The 12,513-nt window shown below is 45.7% G+C and overlaps 1 pseudogene; it reads left to right on the forward strand.

Annotated features, from left to right (window-relative positions):
• The first annotated feature begins 695 nt into the window (after window positions 1–695).
• LOC114796844 (germinal-center associated nuclear protein-like) lies at window positions 696–10,860 on the forward strand (annotated as a pseudogene).
• Window positions 10,861–12,513: the final 1,653 nt, after the last annotated feature.

Consider the following 12,513-nt stretch of genomic DNA (forward strand, 5'->3'; position numbering starts at 1 on the left):
GTCCAAGAGACCTGAACCGGGTCTCGAAAACAAAATAAAAGTCTTTAGAAAATAAGAAAATAAAAGACACAAGAAAGAAGAAATATACTTATAAATCTAGTGTAACCATTTAACTCCGGCGTAGTATAGACCCAACTCCCAACCCAACTTTGTGAATAGATTAAAGGCGATATTTTCTTTATCGCCCGATAAGAGTCTCACGTGAACGCAGCACGTTAACGCCGATAACGGCCCACCACTAATATACATACAATATATTGGTGTGTGTGTGTGTGTGTGTGTGCGTGTGTATAAAATTGCTCATCATACATCCACTAATGGAAATCACTCGGGTACATAATTACACTCGAATACAGGAAACAGTCACTCGTGATATACTTTTACAACAAGACTAACGCATATCTACTCCGACTTAAAATCATGTCAGGCGACTTTAATCGTTTCGAATAGTATCTGTAAAAAAAACAAAGACGCTTTGAAAAAATTGATTAAAAAGGCAGAGAAGACGTCTGACGTTTCAGTAGCGTGTGACGTCATGACCTCAAATCAGCGCGTGCCAGGGGGAATACGGGGTTTCCCCAGGGGCGCAAGAGTTTTGAGCGGGAAAAAGACGACTTCTAGAATTCAAAGTAAAGTGGACTCGGAGTCGCGTAAAAGCAGGTGGACTCGGCTTCAGCCTCTCTAAGCCGGGAGCCATGTCGGACCCAGATTCAAGTCTACCTCCGAACACCAGTGTCGGCAGCTCAGCGCCATCCAGCGGCCTACGGTTCACCTTCTCCCAGTCGGCAGCGCCATCCAGCGGCCTACAGTTCACCTTCTCCCAGTCGGCAGCGCCATCCAGCGGCCTACAGTTCACCTTCTCCCAGTCGGCAGCGCCATCCAGCGGCCTACAGTTCACCTTCTCCCAGCCGGTAGCGCCATCCAGCGGCGTACAGTTCACCTTCTCCCAGTCGGCAGCGCCATCCAGCAGCAGCACCACCGCCGCTTACCAGCCTGCAACTGTTGCAAGCACCCCATCTTCTTTCCGCTTCTCCGATAAAGTTCTTCAGCCTCAGACAGAGCCACCAAAGTCTCTCTTTGGAGGCTTCAGCCAGCCCTCAGCCTTTGTGAAGCCAGAAGTCAAGCGAGAGAGGTTTGAGAGCACAGACGTGAGTCAGGGCGATGAAGAAAGTGCTGGAGATGTTCCATTTGAACATCCAATCCAGTCTCCTGTTCTGCAGAAACCGGAAACCAGGTCCCCAGGATCAGCAAACACGGTTACCATATGTAAAAGGTTGGTCAGTTTTATTACCTGGTACTTTGCACTTCTGCTGACATAATATGGGACAGTAGTAGCATTTAAGGAAGCATCTCTGTGTCTGGAAGGTTACATGTTTGGTTCCAGTGACTCCTACGCTCTCAGTGTGTTATTATGTACATTTAGATTACGTTATTTTATCTATTTTTATGTTTTTTTTTCCTCTCTCAACAGTACTGCGTTAACTCTTAATGTATCATTCACTAGTTCTCCAGCCACAAGCATTGCTAGTGTCAAGAGTAAAATGGACTTGACTCCAGAGGGCCCCAGTGCAGAGCCGGCAGCGAGCAGTCTGCCGTCCTCACTCCAGCATTTGATTGGCCATTTGGCCGAGACAGCTGAGGACAAGTTTCGCCTCCTGGAACAGAGAGACAAGATCCTGAGACAAGGTGTGCTTTCTCTGTTCTCCTGATGTATTTTGCAGTGGGATTCCAGTTGTAACTAAATTAATTCATATGTTCATGTTCTGGGACAGACCGGCCAAACAGAACAGATCTGGATATGTCCAAAGTATTTGTTGGCACATGCCCTGATATGTGTCCTGAGAAAGAGCGCTATATGAGAGAAACTCGCCACCAACTGAGCTCCTTTGAGGTGATTCCATGTTTTATTTACACAATTTGCCTTGTGTTACTGTTATAAATCCTAGTATCTGCTGCTATGATCCTGTTCTGAGTGATTCGTTTCCTGATTGACTGTTCAGGTGGACCATGCTGCAATTATAAAAGAGTACAGCAGGTCATCAGCTGACCAGGAAGAACCCCTCCCCCATGAGCTGCGGCCACTTCCCATACTGAATATGACCATGGACTACCTGGTCACGAAGATAATGGACCAGGGCGAGGACAACTGCCATGGCTGGTATGACTTTGTGTGGAACCGGACCAGAGGTATTCGAAAGGTATGTACTTTTTCATATATGTGTACATCAGAATATATTTAAAATATGTATAATGGGAAAGGGAGGGAAGAAGCGTGTGAAACCATATATTCAGGGTACCAATAAATAATGTGAAAAAATGAGATAAAAAATGTGAAATTACCCAGGTAAATAATTACATGTTGCTTATGTAGTAATATTAGTACTGGGGTCCAGAGTTCCTGCATGCTAGTAACAGGGGGGAACCATATATTCTGGGTACCAGGAAATTATGTTCCCTCTATTATTTAAGATAAGAAGTTTGGCAGATGTTTGAAAATCACTCAGGTACATAATTACATGTTGCTTATGTCTTGAGAAACTCAAGTCACTTTTTTCAATGAGTAAAACTTTGTTCTGCACCGACTCAGGACATTACCCAGCAGCACTTGTGTGATCCAATGACCGTGTCCTTGATGGAGAAGTGCACCCGCTTCCACATCCACTGTGCCCATGACCTGTGTGAGCAGCGCCTGATGTCGTTTGACCCAAGAATCAATAATGAGAACATGACCAAGTGCTTGCAGAGCCTGAAGGAGATGTACCACGATCTGAACAACATGGAGATTCACTGCCCCAATGAGGCGGAGTTTCTTCAGTACAGCGTGCTGCTGAAGCTTAACGACGGGGACGTTCTTAGGTCACTTTGGACACATTTTCTCATTTTGTATTTTCCTCTTTTTGAAGACTAAATTTCAACCCTTTTTTTGTATTCGCTTTATCAACAGAGAGTTTCAGCAGTTCCGTGAGGAGGTTCGGAATTCACCTGAAGTGCAGTTCGCTCTGCAGGCCTTTGCTGCTCTAAACAGCAACAACTTTGTCAGATTTTTCAAGTTGGTGAACTCCGCTTCTTATTTATCCAGCTGCATCCTTCACAGATACTTTAATCAGGTTGGTAGCTTGTTTTCTACATTCTTTTGCAGACATGCACATATTTCATGATACTTGCATCAACATTACGTGAACATCCATATGCATGTGCTTGTATTGCCTTTTGTGTGTAGGTGAGAAGGAGTGCTTTGAGAGCACTTAACATGGCCTACTCTATAGGTTATCAGAGATCCACGCTTTTCCCTGTCAATGACCTGGTGAGGATGCTCATGTTCTCTGATGCACCGGAAGCCACCAGTTTTGCCCAGCAGTACGGCCTCAACGTCAGCGATGGGTCAGTGGGTCTCCCCTCTGTCAGCCCAGCACAGGGTATCTGTTTGCTTCACATTTAGCAAACAGAAATTAAAAAATCTTCATTCTGAATAGCTACAGTAGACCAGTGATTCTCAAGCAATCTTTGGCTTTTCAAGTATCATCACTATGACTATAATTAAAATACACTAGTATAGGCCTGTTGAACTACCTATATTCTTATTCTATACAGATGTAGTATTTACTCCCCTAGATCCCACCCCTAGGGGGAACTAACATGTCACAATTTGTGAGCCAGGGCAGTACACAATGAAAATGATTGTAATAATAATATACAGTGCAGTAAATATGTTCAGACAAGGTGCAGTTTAAAGATATGAATAGTGCTGCAATTTTGTTGTATTATATTTAAGTACATTCTGGAATGTTTCAGGATGGTGGAGTTAAGACGCACGTCTTATCAGGAGCCCGAACCACCACTTCCCCAGAAGAAGTACCTGGCCATTGAGCTTAAGAGGAAGGTGCTCATTGGTGAGGTGGTGAATGGAGGCCCTCTCCCTAACCCACGTCAGCATATCCCAGTTTGCAGCTTTGATTCCCAGAACAAGTACAGAGGTGGTGGTCTTTAGTTGGAGCGTCTCCCAGTGCTTTCAGAGTGAGCCCATTGGAAGATATGTTTAGGACCACATCTGACTTACTTTAATAACATCATTCATCTGATTCTATGCGTTGTCATTAATTTGTCATTAATTATTTTTAGATTTAGATGTTTGTTTCAACAAGTAGGCACAGTAGTTTCTATATTATCTTCTACTAAATAAAGTTTTATTCTTATATGTGTTTTGTGAGGAGGAGGGAGAGTGAGGGTAGTTTAAATGTATTTATTTTTTGGAAAAACAAGGTTCAATATTAATTTATGCCTGTTTGCCTTTCTTCGTTTGTCCTATAGAGATGAATAGAGTTAGAGTTAAGGGTTTATGGACGACTGTTGATGTTTTAATTGATTTATTAATGTTTTATAATTCTAACCTTACAAGCTATATTGTATTGATGTAACTTGTCTTTTATAAAATAAAGCACTCTTCTACTGTAAAAATTTTAGCTGATCCTTTTCTACAGAGCTTTACTTTGGTAAGAGGCGTTGCACAGTAATTTTGTTTAGAATATTAAATTTAAAAAGAAAGCTGAAACCAGTGCAAACACATGTACTGACTTTGAAATCTATTGTTGTGTTATGGTGAAAAAGATCTACATATTTATTGTAGGATTTCTTTTTTTTTTTTTCAAATTTCCTTTTCTAACCTGGCCAGTAATCACTTTATTACCACCGCCACCGGCTGCGAAAGCAGAAGACCCAGGTTCAAATCCCACTTACTACCATTGTGTCCCTGAGCAAGACACTTAACCCTAAATTGCTCCGGGGGGGGACTGTCCCTGTAACTACTGATTGTAAGTCGCTCTGGATAAGGGCGTCTGATAAATGGCGTAAATGTAAATGCAGAAGACACATTTCACTGTGTGCACCGTGTGCTGGTCTGCTGTGAATCACAAGTGACAATCACTTCACTTTATCTTTTATTATCTTTAATAATATATTTTTTATTATCTACTCTACTATTTTTATTATCTAAAAATATTAACGGACACTGGACGTGGTATGTGGCAGCTTAATCAATCAAGTCAGGAAAGTCTGACGGGTGGGGGGGGTCATTATTCCAGGGGCGCCTTCTCTTCTGTACATCTTTTCATAAGAGTCCTACCTCGTAAAAGGGGAAAGAAAGCACGTCAGTCGGCGAGTACTTCTTCCTTTAGATGTTAATTATGCACTTGTCCTCGTGTTGTCCATGCAAATTAGGCCCTGGTCGAATTTCTGAATGCCCAGGATGTGACACAGCGTTTCCACGTCCCGGCACAGCCACGCTCGCCGTACATGCATCACAATCTGCAGGTTGCGCAGAACGATGCCCATTGCCAATCGGTCCATGACGTCAGTTTCACTTGGAAACCAAAGACACTGGTTTTTCAAAAGTCTTTCTGCAAACTATGTCTTAAGACATACATTAAGATACATAAAATTCAGTCATAATATAGTGTGTTACTTACAATAATAGGAACATATGTTTCTGTCTGTTTGACAGTTTGTTTGCCCTGGCTTGCTGAACATACTGTTTCATCTGTGCTTAGAAAAAACATTTATTGATTAATAAATACAGTTCTACACATGTTATACTATGATACAAACAATTAATAATACTGTCATGACGTCAGATAAGATAAGATGATCATTTATTAGTCCCACAAGTTGGAAATTTACATTGTCATGGCAGAAAATTACAGTAAAGAGCAGCAAAACATAAATATCATAGAGAATATGCCAACTGTGTAATAAAAGAAGTTCCCTATACAATAAATAGTCTGAGAAAACAGTAAGATAAGATAAACCTTTATTAGTCCCACAAGTGTGAAATTGCATTTGTCACAGCAGAAAGTGGATGGAACAAAGGTAATAGCAGAAAAGACCTTGGAAGAAAAGACCTTCTGAACCTCTCCTTCCCACATCGTGGGTGCAGTAGCCTGAGACTGAAGAAGCTGCTCAGTGCTGTCAGAGTTTCCTGCATGGGGTGGGAGACGTTGTCCAACAGGGATGACAGCTTAGCCACTCACCACCTCCACTGGGTCCAGAGGGCATCCAAGAACAGAGCTGGCCCTCCGGATCAGCCTGTTCAGTTTCTTCCTGTCTCCAGAAGAGATGCTGTTGCCCCAGCACACTACACCCTAAAAGATTGCTGATGCCACTACAGAAACATAAAAAGTCTTTAGGAGTGGCCCCTGTATTCCAAAGGACCTGAGCCTCCGCAGCAGGTACAGCCTGCTCTGCCCAGTCCAGCTTATTGTTCAGATGAACCTGTAGCTCTCCACAACCTCAATGTCCATACCCTGGATGTTCAGTGGTTGCAGTGGAGGATGTTTGTGCCTGCGGAAGTCTACCGCCAGCTCCTTGGTTTTTCCGGTGTTGATCTGGAGGTATTTCTGCTGGCACCAGTCCTGTGTCAGTTCTGTGTACTCCCTGTCGTCCCCATCAGTGATGAGTCATCAGAGAACTTCTGCAGGAAGCAGTTGTTGGAGTTTTAGGAGAAGTCTGCAGTGTAGATGGTGAAGAGGTGGATGATGGCATCATCCACTCCAATGCCAGGCTGGTAAGCAAACTGAACTGGGTCCAGTGATGAACTCACCAGGTGCCGAAGCTATGCCAGGATCAGCCGCTCCAGGGTCTTTATCAGGTGGGATGTCAGAGCCCTTGAGTCTTTGGCACTGGTACTACACAAGAGGCTTTCAAGAGCAGTTATACTCTCAGTGCACACAGTGAAATTTGTCCTCTGCATTTAACCCATCACCCTTAGTGAGCAGTGGGCAGCCATGACAGGCTTTGCTCAGTGGCACCTTGGCGGATCGGGATTCGAACCGGCAAAATTCTGATTACTGGGCCGCTTCATTAACCGCTAGGCCACCACTGCCCCAATTGGGTACCACTTACCTATTGGGTAAGGACGAAGTCTCAGCGCTAGCTGCTGCTGGGACTGAGTATGCTTCTGTGGCTCTCAGGTAACAGTGGTCTTTTTTTAATATATTAGTTTGCTCATTTATCAGTTTGAAAAGTACACTGTTTAACTTTTTTTTTCTGTCTCATAATTTGTTGCCATGCAGCTTTCTGACCAGTGTTTACCTGGAAATTAGAGGAATGTCACACAAAATGAAATCACACCTAAATGTTTCACACCCACACTATCACAGTCTAATCTAAACATAAGCTTCCATCCAAATAATTGGCCAAACCATTGGGTTGTGGCCACCCTTTTCAAATCCTGCTACTGGTACTGTGTCCCTCAAACCATCATATGTGTGGATATGTTATATGGTTTAAGCTTCATAAACACCATCTTCTCCTTTGTCTGCAGTGTGTCTAACAGACAGGTTGATGCTGTCATGACCCGGTCCGGAAGGGGTTACTCAAGTGTAATGATCATTTTCACCTGTGCTTAACGTATAAAGCTGCCATGTTCGTTTCTGTTCACCGTTGGGTCTTAGTTATGTTACACGTTCACCATTTTGCAGGATGTCTCCCCACTGTCCCGTTCTTCACAAATTAAACCCCGGTTTCGTGATGTCGTGCGAATACGTCCTTCTTCCTCGTCATCTCCGTTCACCTGCCTCGTCATGCCAAAAGGTTGTGACAGATGCAGTATTTTCTGAAGTGGTTCAGGAGATGCTTAGATTACTTAAACTGCATTTCCAGTTAGAATGTCTGTGTTCAATATTTTTATTTTGTATGTCACATAAAATTCATCTGTTTGTGCAAAGGCAACTCGTGGACCTCTGAGTGAAGAAGGCCAGGCTAAGGTGGAGCATCTGAAAGCCCTATTGGGTACTAATGCCCTGTTGATGCTGCTGCCGTACATCTCCCTTGTCGACAAGGGAGATGTACCACTGCTCTCAGCCCTTCTCCAGATCAAGCAGATTCAGCAGGCCAGCTGCTGGCACTCACCCATGCCACTGGCTGTGGTGGTCCCTGGCCAGACAGACGGGTCCATCAATGACCAGAAACTGGAGAAAGGTAGAGTGGTGAAGAATTCATCTTTGCTTAGGCTGTGTCACATTCAGACTGTCAGGTGTAATTTTCCTGTTGCTCATATTTTTCTGAAGATCTTATGCTGAAGGAGCATGTACATGATGGATTGTATGGTTATCCATATTCCAGACACCACCAGTGACATGCAGGGCACTGAGCAGGTAGGTCACGGCTAGTCTTCTCCAGATATTTAGAAAAAACTATTGTTTATGTAGGTAAATCTTAATGCCATGCTTGCCATATTTCAGTTTTCATTTGCACGTTTTGTGTTGTACCTGTGCAGTTCCTCCGAGGGTATTTAAGATTGCAGATGACTTAGAATTTCCCAAGGTTATGCTGGAATGAATTATTATTTCATCCTCCACATCAGGTCTAGATGCTATAATCAGAAATGTACAATGAAAGACTGTTCTTTTTTTTGGTTGTGGCACATGCTGCGAGCCTCACAAACCACACTAATTGGTCAATCCAATAATTATTTTATTTCACTATGTTCTAAAAGCATACGTATGCAACATTCTAAAGCATCTGTGCTACAGTAGTGTAAAGTTATTGTTTATTTTTTTATTTTCCTTTAGCTGAGCCAGGCTGTGAAGTGGCTTGCAGCCCACTCCACAGTGATCTCCACTCTCCTCTGAGACGCTGGTTGGTTTTGTGGAGGCAGGACTGTGTCGTCAATTCAGTCCCAGACTTTACCATGACAAGCACGAACGAGCTAAAGCCAGACTCTCCTGCCAGGACCCAGCTCCCATCATCCAACTTTATAACAGTGTACTGAGCTTTCTAGCTGGACATGTGTCTTCTGACCACCTGGCCAGCCTCTCCTGCCCCCCACCTCTCCCTGCCTGAGACCACAGAACTGGTTACCCATTTGTACTGGAACTGCCCACAGCATCTGGCCTGGTTGAGAAGAGTGAGACCTGCCCCCTTTGAATGGTGATTCTTTTTGTGGCCAACTGTGTAGTTAATTTTATTTTATTCCTTTCTGCATTTCCTTTTATAACATGAAATATATTTGATTTACAGGATATATGACTGTGGTGGTGGTCCTTGTTTAAAATGTTTTTGTAATTGTTTCTTCTTACTGCCTCTTGGCCTTGCCTGTGTGCCTCTGTATTCCAGTATGCATCTCAGATACCATCTTTCCCGAGCAGCAAACCTCTCCTCATGTCCCAGCTGGAGAATCTTTTGGAAATACTTCATGCCAAATGTATTCTAGAGCCATGTGAGGAGCCAGAAGGTGATGAGAAAAGAAATTTAAAACAGGACCTTCCTGGGTTAAATGCACCAGATTCCGTGGGATGAGATTTTGGCCATCTGCATTGATCATCGGCTGCGCAGAAACATCAGGATTATTATTATTATTATTTTTGAGGGACATCGCTGAGATCAGATATGAAAGAGACATACGCATGTCACTTGTTGTTCAGTTTCGTTCGGATGTTAACAGACCTTGTTGGCCTTCTGTTCTGCTTAACCTAAATCCTTTTACGTATGGTCTGGTAGGTTCACCCAACAACTAAAGCACTGGTTGGAAGAAGACCCCGTGGACACTGTTTCCTTGCCTATGTTTGTGCCATCCACCCTTCTTTCCCATCCAGAGCACCTTACACCATCCAGGAGGACTGCTGCTGCCACCGCCACCAGCTTAGTTACCGTTCCAGTTGAACAGGTAAGAAAGCCGTTTCTGTTCAGATGAAGCATGTTTTCGGTGCTGTAGAAAGGGAGGAGTGGGTAACACACTCACCTATGAACCAGAAGACCCATGTTCAAACCCCACTTACTACCATTTTGTCCCTGAGCAAGACACTTAACCCTGAGGGGGACTGTCCCTGTAACTACTGATTGTAAGAGACTCTGGATGTAATCATCGATTAAAGGGCATATTTTTCTTTAGAATTACTGTTTATTGCAAATACAAGGACCTGTTGGGTACTACTGTGACAACACAGATTATTGGAAATAGCCAGACAGTCTACAGTCAAAGTTTGATTCTTGCTGTTAGTCGCGCGTAATTAATAATACTCTGGAGAAATGATGCACAAGGGAATGTAAATAGTGCTGATGTCTAATACAAGCGCTTGGCGTGTTATAATTTGTGTAAATGTGTTTAGGAACAGTGCATTTTGAAGTGCGATGTGGATTTTTTTAAAAAAGTTTATTCACATTGCAAATGTTGACAAGTTTTTAATTACGGCTTATTAGTGTTAATTTTTGTATTTTTTTTTATGAGCCACAACTCAAACTATACGCAACAAAACAGTTGTCAGGGTTCACAAACAAGGTCAAGTTCACCAAAATGCCGTCGCTGCAGAGGGCCGGAGACACAGGCTTTCAAAAGCGGTCCGGATAGGCTACAGCTGGAAACAGCACCTGGAGCCAATCCTGACAGAGCACCCTGGCTTCCCGCCGTCGTCCTGCATGGCGGCCCCAGACCATCAGGATGGCTCCCCAACGTGGTCCCACATGGCGGCCCTGGACCCTCAGGCTGGCTCCCCGACGTGGTCCCGCATGGTGGCCCCAGACCCTCAGGCTGGCTGCCCGACGTGGTCCTGCATGGCGGCCTCGGACCCTTCAACCTGCACACATAAATCAGGGCCGACCCTTCCGGGTACGTGCGGCCCCTGTCTCCGCATGTCCCCTTTGCAAGTCCCTGGTGCCAGTATGGAGGCTTCACCAGACCATCCGGCTAGCCCCTTCTGCATGCGTTAGGACAAACAGGCCCTCTTCCTGCCTGTCCCAGCTGGGTCCTCATGCCTTCCAGGGGGCTCTATGCGCTCCGTCCCTCTGGAGGCAGACGCAGGCCCATTCCTGGCCCGCCCTCTTTACCGGCAACCGAAGGACTCAGCTCCGTCGCTATCCCACCGAACCTGAACTGCACTGCCCCAAAAAAACGTTGGGGGAGCAACCCCCCGGCTGGACTTAGGGGTACCTTGGGGCTCGTCCACCTCGTTCTGGACCAGCACAGTCGGGTCAGGAACCGCCTACCTGTGGTTCAGCTCCACTGCTGGGTCACCATCTGGTGGACATAAAGATGGGAAATGGGGGCCCCATACGGACACATAAGCCACGCACACACACACAGACAGAGACAGACAGAAGAGAGGGTCCTCTGGCTCCCTCTCTGGGCTCTACGGTACCTCCGGACTGGCTTTGGATGTGGTGGTCGATCCCTGGCTCAGGACCAGAGGGATGTCCCACACAGGGCTGGGCGTGGGGTGGTGGACGACCTTTACAGCAGTGGGGACACTGGTGCTGCGCTGCCATTTAGCTGGGGAACGTCCGGGCAGAGGGAAGGCGGGTCGGTGACCAAAGCTGGAGTGGCGGATTCCCCACAAGGCTGTCCCGGCAACCCCGCGTCACCGTCTTCCTCCTCACTGTCCTCACACCTGTGGATGTGACGTCGTCGTCCGTGTCCTCCCACCACCAGAAGTGACGTGGGTTCCCACGGACCTCGCAACGATTGTAGACAGGCGCAATTGGCGGAGCCATCCCAGCACCGACCGCCCAACTTGCGTCTCCAATGCTCTCGTCATTGTCATCTGTGTCGTCCCAGTTCACGGGGAGCCTTGCCCGCAGAGCGCAGAGTTCCTGGTTCGACATGGCGAAGATCGTGGGGGTCGCATCCTCTGCGCTCGCTGCTCATGTCACTTGCTCGCTGCCGGCGATGCCATCGCACTCACTCCGCCCACTCGACCACTGACGTTGCTGCTTCCAGGTTTCGCGGACTCTCCAGGGGTCAACGTCATCATGTAGCGTCGTGCGCCATGGCTCGTCGGGAAGAAAGTGCTCAACCAAAATAGGTGGATTGGATCCAGGTCCCGGCGGGCCTCGCCGTGGATCCTCCCGACTGTGACGTCCCGTGGCAGACTATGGGTGTTTTCTGTTGTGTGTGTGTGTGTGTGTGTGTGTGTGTCTCTCTCTCTCTTTCTGTCTCTGTAATGTTGCATTGGACTCCTCCCACTTCCTGCCATGATTGGTGGGCTGTAATAAGGAAGAGGAATCAAAATGGCGGCTGCTTTGGGACAAGAGAGGATGTTGGTGAAGAGAAGAATGTTGTTAGTGAAGTGAAAAGAGTGTTGTTGGTGAAGTGAAGGATTGTGACCAAAAGACAAGACTTAGACTGCCCAGACCTGTTTTGTGTGTGTTTTGTTGTTTCAATGTCCTTGTTTGTAATAAACAATTAGCCTTAAGTATTGTTGCGTCGTTTTGGAGTTTATACTCCTATGTCCCATTTGTTATGTCCCTGACCCTAGATCGGGGACGTAACACCGACCCCACAGGCGTCCCTCCAGTGCTAGTTGTCAGGGTTCATGAACAAGGTCAAGTTCACCAAAATACCATCGCTGCAGAGGGGCGGAGTCACAGGCTTTTGAAAGCAGCCTGGATAGGCTACAGCTGGAAACCAATCCTAATGTGATTTGCTATCTTGTTATATTTAGTGTTTTAAAAATGTTTTGCACAAATCCATACCATTTCCACTCCTCCTACTGGACCGATATAGTCGCTGTGTCTGATTATCAGCAC

The sequence above is a fragment of the Denticeps clupeoides genome, chromosome 9 (assembly GCF_900700375.1).
Source record: "Denticeps clupeoides chromosome 9, fDenClu1.1, whole genome shotgun sequence".
Taxonomy (NCBI): Eukaryota; Metazoa; Chordata; class Actinopteri; order Clupeiformes; family Denticipitidae; genus Denticeps; species Denticeps clupeoides.